Genomic DNA, 9,694 nt, shown 5'->3' on the forward strand with positions numbered 1-9,694 from the left:
TAAATGTGGTATTTTCGATAAGTGTCTAATTCGGCAGACAGATGTTTAATAGTTCTAGTTTCTTTATGGCGAAATGCAAACCATTTATTAGGAATGCTGATGCAATTGTTAACATTGGTTTCTCTTTGGTGAAATTGGGAAAAGCCTTTGGTTTATTCTTATTCTATCTTTATCATTATTATTTTTTAAGGTGGTGAAATTTGATATCGAAGGCCTTTTGAGTTTTACGACTTAAATCATCTGTGGATAATTTCCCCGATGACATTGATTATTACGATTATTATTAACCAATTTGGTTACAGGGAAAGTCGCATTTGGTAACTTCCTTTGATTTCATTCTTATTCACGAACTTAAATTGATGTTTGCCCTTCAGTCATTCCATGTATTTTCTTTCATGACTGCGTGGTTTTACTCTTGATATTACGCCTGACATTTAGCAAAGTGATTGAGAAATCGTTCTATCTATATATTTATTTTATATTTTTTATTTTTTTTACTCGGGGAATCGGGCTATTGGAGATACTGTGGTGAGGTTATGGTAATGCACAGCATTCTTTGTCGCAGCGAAATGATAAATAAGCATTCTTTATCAAGCACCTCAGTGGCGTGGTCGGTATGGCGTTGGCGTTCCACCTTGGTGGCCGCGAGCTCAGTTCTCGGGCAGTCCATTGAGGAGTTAGAGATGTGTATTTCTGGTGATAGACGATCACTCTCGACGTGGTTCGGAAGTCACGTTAAGCCGTTGGACCCGTTGCTGTATAACCACTGGTTCCATGCAACGTAAAAACACCATAAAAACAAAAAAACAAAGAATAAAATAAACATTCTTTAAAATCTATAGAACCCTCGTTCAATATGCAGTGAATTTATGCATGACAATTAGTTAAATGTGTTGGGTTGCAACCAGGGCGGTGAAAGGTATGTAGACCAGCAACCACATCGCAAAAAATACTTGCTGAGCATCTGGAAGCACGCGCGTAAGAGGAAATACGTGTATATATATAATATATATATATATATATATATATATATATATATATATATAGGATATATATATACACGTGTATATATATATATTATATATATATATATATATATATTATATATATATAAAAGCGCCTCATTGGCGTGGTTGGTATGGTGTTGGCGCCCCACCTCGGTGGTCGCGGGTTCGATTCTCGGCCATTCCACTGAGGAGTGAGAGATGTGTATTTCTGGTGATAGAAGTTCACTCTCGACGTGGTTTGGAAGTCACGTCCAGCCGTTAGTCCCGTTGCTGAATAACCACTGTTCCATGCAACGTAAAACACCATACAAGCAAACAAACAAATATATATATATATATATATATGTATGTTATTGACAGATATCATTCACCCTTAGAATCTGAATCAAAGATGTAACCAATGTGTAAAAAAGTACCAGTGCCTCACCGCTCCAAATGTATACGGAAAGTTCATTATTAATAATAAGTCATGTTACCTCCTGCTCTCTCCCTCTTTCTTACACACACACACACACACACACACACCGCCACCACTCGTCTCTATCTTGCACGCAACCTCCCAAATACTGTACTTATATTTTTGATATGTATGCATTAATTGGGCTAATATTCCACGGCGTACGTTTGGCCTTATACCTACGTAATATCTAATTAGAGCAAGGCCAGTGAGTGCTCACGTTCTCGTTGCACCTCTGTAACTCATTTATATTTAATAATAAGTTGGTAAGGAGCACGAACTCTTACTACTTAATTTCGGGAATAAATAGATTGACAGCGAAATAAAAGCATTTTTTTTTTTTCTTTGGTAAGGAAACTTTTACTTAACTCTTTTTAAATAATAATGGGTGTGTTTGCTTGGTTGTTTTGTTGGGAAATATATAATGGTGACCCAGTGACACAGATGGTCGAAATTAAAATGCAATTAGGGCAGAATGGAATACCATCAGTATAATTGATGGCTATAAAAATTCGTCGAGCGAAACAGTTGTGCTTTTGGATTAGACAAGAGGTCGTGGCTTACTGGGATGATCTTTGGACGATGGAAAGAGTTAGAGGCTAAAGATGGAAATTGACGAATGAATTGATTTTGAATGAAAGAATTCTATACATGCTTATATAAATACAGAAAGGAAAGTCTGTGTTCATCTTCCTTTTTTCTCACACAAGGACGTTCGCTTCTTCGAAAGTTTGGCTACGGAAATAGTTTTTAATTGTAAGACCACTCTTGTAGGAACTACTCAAAGCTAGAAACCTGACATGAAAGATGTGAAAGAATGGTTCAGATTACAAAATCGTAAAGTGGAGTTACCCGAATTCTGCCATGAAAAGGCAGAACACATTAGCTCCAAAATCCTTGTTTTGAGAAAATTCAAGTTAAAAGATTTGATTTAAGTGTTCATGTTTTACTACGTGTATGTGTGCCATAATGGCTACATTTCTCTCTTTCTGCTCTTTTTGTAGATATCAAATTAGCAAAAACCGTATTTTTGGAGTTAATGCGTTCTGCCTTTGTACAGCAGAATTGTTTGCGTGACCGTAGATGAAAACAGAGAGACAAGCAAGCGTTGTTAAATGGAGCGGAATAATTTTAAATAGGTAAAACTTTTGTAGGTTAGTAAGTTAACCAATAAATTATAGAGAACAACAACAGACTAGGGAATGTTATTTAGTTTTATTACCTTAACTTAAACGTGAGAACAGTGAGTTAGTAAGGTTTTAATAAACTGACAAGAATTAAAAAAAAAATGCTGAATAATCAAACATGCTGTAGTGTTTTTCAAGTCCAGGAACGCTGGAGACAGAACAGTACGAAATGCTTCGTTTATTTATATGAAAAAAATTTTCATATCTAAAAAAGATGCGCTAACATAAAACCGTAGATATTTATAATATAAGGTTTTAGGGTAGTCTAGAGCTAGAGATGCCAATTTGAATAAATAGTTACAAATTAGGGAAATCGTACTCGTACAAGTTTAGACAAAGAATATTCATGTGACAAAAATAAGTGGATTTTAGATCTACTATAACTATATTTTATCAGAGTTTTACACTGAATTTGAAATCCAAAACATGAGTGACAAAGTTTGGCAGTAATTGGTAATTTACAAGCTGAACCTAGAAGGTGTAGGAGAATCGATATTCTAAAGTATGTAGAGCGTTTTAATTGTGCAAACAATATGAATAAATTGTATATATTGAGCGTGAAATCCAAAAGGTCAGCTACAAAGTTAGGCAGTATTCGGTACATTACAAGCTGAACCTAGAAATGGTAAAAGAAAGGAGGCTAAATTTTGGAGTTTCAACTATCCGTATGTTGTTGGCCCTATGGTGCTGCCTCTCGTCAGTGTCAGATTTTCCTATCAAACGATCTTCGGATGTTCGTGTACCATGGTGATAACTTGATAACAAAAGTCGAAATTCTTGATTACTACGTATTTTCATTTATCATTAGAGATATTCTCCTAACGTTGACCCACTGACTGACGTCTTATGGAGGCAAAATGTCAGTGAACTGCAGGAAGAAAATTTAAAGCAGAAAAATATCTATCTCTTGATTAAAAATGGAAAGGACTGCTAATGCAAATTTAGAATATCGACCTGAGGTTAATCAGCCTTTTAAGATATTAATTTCAATTGAAGGTTACTTGGGTCACATGTAGATGTAATTAGGAATTTACTAAGCGTAGCAATTTTGAGGTTTTATCTTACGTAGGAGCATTTAGAAATATTACTAGACAGGCGTATTGAGAAGTGGCTTGATCAGGTTTACAAGCATTGACACCTGCCACCTCCGTGGCCGCGAGTTCGAATCTCGGGTATTCTATTGAGGGGTTAGAGATGTGTATTTCTGGTGATAGTTCACTCTCGACGTGGTTTGGAAGTCACGTAAAGCCGTTGGTCCCGTTGCTGAATAACCACTGGTTCCATGCAATGTAAAAACACCATACAAACAAAACAAATACAAGCATTGAGAAAATGTTTTATCGAAAGTGAGAATATTGAGAAATAATGGTTTGATAATAGAAGTCTAGATAGATAGTGTTAATAGGTATTTAAGCATTGGTTATTAACTTCTCAGATTTTGTTGTAATGTATATATTTCTAACGAAGGATTTTGAGCTTAATAAAAAAGAGGTATTGTTTTAAAATAAAGAAGCTACTACTTTAAAATTCACAGGACAACTGGTGAAAATGTGAGATAATCTGGCTCCCTCAGTGTTTTACTGAAAGATTTTTATCTGTCTGTTCCCTTAAAAGATCTTATCTTTTTTTATCGTAGCATTTTTTGAATCTGTACTAAATTTATTCCCACTCTTTAAATTCAGCGTTTTCACTAGTTACCCTGAGGGCCGCCATCGACGAAAAAGGAGAACATTGGAAAATAAACATAAATTCTCGAAACCGTCTATTCTGTACTTCATGTAATAACTTAAAATACGCTTTTGTCCCATTTATGGGAAGATGACCCGTGCATTAGTGTCCGTGACGCTGTGCAATTTATGTAAATATATTCTAGATAACCACCAATTCCCTTCCTTTTTTTTCTAGCTATCTGACCCCCTCCCCCTCCCTCCCCCAATGACAGACCACCTCCTCCTCCTCCTCCGACCTTTCCCTCCCCCCACCTCCCCCCTTTTCCTATCTGCTCTTTGAGTCTGATGGTGCAATTTATGGAGCAGTTGGATAACAAATTTGAGGGACTAATTATCCAATAATGTCTGTTATTACCCGACTCTTGTCATACAGCGCCGTGATTTATGGCCATATTTCCTTTCATGATGGCCCTGTGCTTCTCACAAGGTCTGCAAATTAAAGTCAATATTTCCTGAATAAAATGGATCCTAGTTTTAAGCGATGATGCCCGAGATATTATTGGCTGTGGCTTTGGGTACCGCCTTTCTCTCTCCCCTTCCCCCCCCCCCCCCCAACCCCTTTCCCTTTGGAATTGTGGAGGTGAGAAGATGGGATTCGAGGGTGTTTTTTGGGGGGAGTGAATATCTGGGATTGTTTGTGATGTGGGGGGGAGGGGAGATGAGTGGGGAAGGGTTACCTACAAGGTACCACCTATGCGAGAGAATGGTATCTCATTCGAGCTGTCTCATTCTCGGCACTTTCGCCTCCTGTTAATTTCCGATTCGAAATCGCGCGAGTAATCTCCGGGGTCGGCTTGCAATCGCTCTCGGGTGGGCCAAAAGAGCCATATACTTCTTGTGATACATAATCAGCGACGCTGCGGCAGGTAATCATAATGAGCCACCTAGCGGCTGGCAATCAAACCAAACCATATCTCTTTGAGAGCGTGTGGCCGCCGGAGTTCCCGCCACTTCTCAGGCTAATCAAGACACTGAAGACCCACTTTTGGTGGTCTTTTTGTTTATTGCTTGTCCTGATGTTGGTTGCTTTCGATTCGTTTTTCTAAATAGACTTTCTTCGTGCATGTGTGTGTATGTGTGTGTGCGCAGGTAATCGCAGTGCTTGCAACAGCTGCGAACTTGGGTGATAAACTCACTGGTACGTTCAGGGAAGTATTCGAGGAAGCCTTTATTACTTCCATGGATAATGCATAACTGGATTTCTAAGAGAAATTTTTATTTTTATTTTTTTTTCTTTTTTTTTTTTTAGAATTTAAATTACTATTTGTTCTTTGAAGATTTTGTTGAATAATAAAACATGATTTGTTTCTGAACGAATACAAACAATCGGTCCTGGAGCTTTGCGTTGAAGGTAATTCCTAGGTAAAGAACTCAGGTTTGTATGTTAGGAAAAAACAAATTAATTTTAAAATCTGTCATATTTCGGTGTATATCCATGTATTCCTGATATGCCTTTCTATTTTTATCTTTATCGACATATTAATTACGAACTTTGTAGGCAAGAAACTCTCTTAAATCAATTCAGATATTGATCTTGATACTTGTCTTTACTTATGTGTTACCAAGGACATCGCTTTCTTAAATTAAATATTGTTTCGTTGCGTTTGATTCATTTGGGGTTTCAGTGAAAGTACAGTATGTTTTTTATTTCACGTAACCTGCTTGAAAAGAAAGCCATTTTTTTTTACAGCCAATGAATAATAAGTTCTTATGCTGCACATTGGGTGACACACTCAAAATACAAATTATATATGCACCTTGAATAGAATGTGCTGAGATATTGTTTATATCATCTGTTATATATATATATATATATATATATATATATATAATATATATATATATATATGTGTGTGTGTGTGTGTATATATATGACAAATTATATATATATGTTTATATGTATATATGACAAATTTATAAACAGATGCTATAAAAACAATATCTCCAGCACATTCTATTCAAGGTGCATATATAATTTGTATTTTGAGTGTGTCACCCAATGTGCAGCATAAGAACTTATTATTCATTGGCTGTAAAAAAATGTTTTTTTTTTCAAGCAGTTTGCGTGAAATAAAAAGAATTTGGTGACATTATATATGCTGCACACATACATGTATATATATATATATATATATATATATATATATATATATATATATATATATATATATATTACCATACTCTTTTACTCTTTCTTTTAGGAAAAAGATTTGCCCTGTTGAATTCTCCTTTTCCACCACAGTAAGATATTGATTGCAAAGACCAATGGAGAGACGCATTATGCTACCGATCAGGCCATGAGAATTATACATACATATGTGTATTTGCAATACATATGTATGTGTGTGTATTGATATACAGCTAATGAAGAAGCAACTCTCATACGCATTTACTGGCCTTCACTTGAAAAACCCGCGCGCCGAGTAAGGTACCGATACGCAAATGTGAGAAAGAGAGAGAAATCAACATTTATCTTCCCTTTTTTCTTCCCCTTTCCCACTTCTTTCGGTTATCGCCGAATGTGGCTTTTATCGCTCGTAACGCTGAAAGTCATGTTGCATCCATAACGCTCGTGGTAGTTACCTTTTTGTTGGGAGCTTTTAAACCGTGACTTATGGTCTTCATTAGGCGAAATAAAGCAGTTTATTCTAAGATAACTGCGTTAGAATTGCGCCCTTGACTCGCCAATTACCACACCTCTTCCACTTCTCTCCTCCTCCTCCTTCTCCTCCTCCTCGCTCTGTTACCTGCAATTTTCGAGAGCAGTCGACGTCAACGCTTGTGATCTGTTATATAGCAATTATTGTGCATAACATTATGCGCTCACTCAGTGCGAATAAAAATGTCAGTTTTCGAGTTGTTTTTGGATATTCTACACCTGCCCCCCCCCCCACCCCACTTCGCCCTGTTGTTGCCTGCAAATAAAAAAAAAATACGGTATAATAATCTCTCTCTCTCTCTCTCTCTCTCTCTCTCTCTCTCTCCTGACCCCGAAATTAAGGCGCGAGAAGATTTTTCTCGATTCCCTTTGAAGTTCCACTCGCGCCTTTCTCTTTAACCTGTATTTATTGTCATTCCTTCCGAAATTGGAAGTGACACACCAACCCATTCATACTAACCGGAGAAGGTGGATGGGATATCTCACCTTCCGAGTGGCGCAGAGAGAGAGAGAGAGAGAGAGAGAGAGAGAGAGAGAGAGAGATAAAAAAAAGGAGTGAGAATAAAACAGAATAAGAAGGGAAGGAAAAGAAATCGTCCATTTCATCGATTGGATGAAAGTGACTCCGTAGTTCCATCCCTTAATCAGTTAGGAATACGAGTGGGAGGAGAAACAGAACATTCTTTTCTGTTATGTGATTGGTGGCTTCAACGTTTCTTTGACTTTGCACTTTCTTCTGAGAGAGAGGGAGAGATATATATATATATAGAGAGAGAACATTCTTTTAAGTTTGGTGATTGGGTATTTCAGCGGTTCTTTGGAATGTTCACTCTCCTAGTAGAGAGAGAGAGAGAGAGAGAGAGAGAGAGAGAGAGAGAGAACAACATTCTTCTCTGTTGTGTGATTGGATGTTTCAACGGTACTTTGAATTTGTATTTTCCTTGTGGAGAGAGAGAGAGAGAGAGAGAGAGAGAGAGAGAGAGAGGACGAGAGAACATTCTTCTCTGTTATGTGATTGGATTTTCAACGGTACTTTGAATTTGATTATTTTCCTTGGAGAGAGAGAGAGAGAGAGAGAGAACCTTAACGTTTAGTGTTGGTTTTTCTTAGTTCGGTGTGGCTTCATTGCACATGCCTAAATCCCTAAGTCACGGGGCATGTATATTTAACATTACCACTAAACTCAAAGTATATTTTATCTTGTGATGTCACGTAACCTCAGTGGCTCGTGTACGTGGTGGTGCGACGCCGTCCTGTCTTTTAATACAACAGATTGGAAGGTTGTGCTGGTGGTGGTGGTGGTGGGCATGTGTTGGGCATGGGGGTCGGGTATGTCTTCGTCTCGATTTCGTTAGACAAATCATGATCAGCAGAAATCGTCCTTGTAATGACACACCGAAAGGTAACCCCTTCTCTTGATTAAGCTTAATGACAACTTGACTCGAGTTCCAATTTCTCTCTCTCTCTCTCTCTCTCTCTCTCTCTCTCTCTCTCTCTCTCTCTCTCTCTCTGTCATGTGGAGGGTTTTTGCTATTTTTATGGTGGGTTATATATATAGTGAATCAAGATAAAAACAATTAAACAAATTTATTGAATACAAAACAATACCAGGAAAGAGTACATTTGAATGCAGTATGAAAACGTCAATTGGTGGTTTTGCATCAGGATTAACTTCTACCATAGAACACTTGGAGACGCATCCATAGTTGTTTCTTGAAAGTGCCGTTATGGCTGCTTTAATATTTAGAGCAAAATGTTCATTACTGGTTAAGTTTGTGGCTGCAGCCTAGCACGACTGATGAGTATTTATGAGGTTTGCTCTCTCATGATCGTTCGTTTATCCCTATTAAAGAACTTTAACGGAATCCAGATAAAATTCAAAACTACTTGTTTGTTTTATCCATTAGTATTAGTTATGATCTTGAAATTTAAAGGATTTGGCGGTATCCAAGTCTAGTTAGAGGAACCTGCCATTTAAACGATATACCACGAATTATCTTACTCTATCTTGTTATCAGTTCGTGCAGTAAAGTCTACGTCCTTTTTTCATGCAGGCAATTCCATTTTATGTTCCATCAAGCAACATTTGATGACTAACGTCCATCTGACATCAGCTCCATGACTCTTAAATTTCTTTTCAGGTGACGTGTTTTCAGATTAAAATGTTCTAGTTCAAGCACGGGCTCTTTTTGGTTGAACATTCTGTACAGTTGGAGAGACTTATTTTTGTTTGTTCAAATATGGCAATCTTTGATTGCGTGTGTAGCCCGAATCGACAGCCCTCCATTTATGCCGTAATTGATAAGGCCTCTCTATGTCTCTGTCGGCTATGACATTTGTTTTTCTCATAAATAAATCAGTTACGTGTAGTTTATTATGCTTTAAACATTAGAAAGGCCATCTGTCGTGTGTCTGTCTTATGGATCGCCTAAATTTGGCATTGTTATTAACACTTATTTGGAGTGGAGTTGTCAAGCAAAAAATAGAGAGAGAGGGAGAGAGAAATATTCCGTTTTCTTTCATTTCTCTTTTGAACGAGTTCTTATTTTTATAGTTCTTTATGTTAGGTATTTTACACTAACCCGAGAATTGTCGGATGGCATTCTTATTAGTTAATAGTTTCGACTATCGTAGATTCACATCAACCGTGCATT

The sequence above is a fragment of the Macrobrachium nipponense genome, chromosome 28 (assembly GCF_015104395.2).
Source record: "Macrobrachium nipponense isolate FS-2020 chromosome 28, ASM1510439v2, whole genome shotgun sequence".
Lineage (NCBI taxonomy): Eukaryota > Metazoa > Arthropoda > Malacostraca > Decapoda > Palaemonidae > Macrobrachium > Macrobrachium nipponense.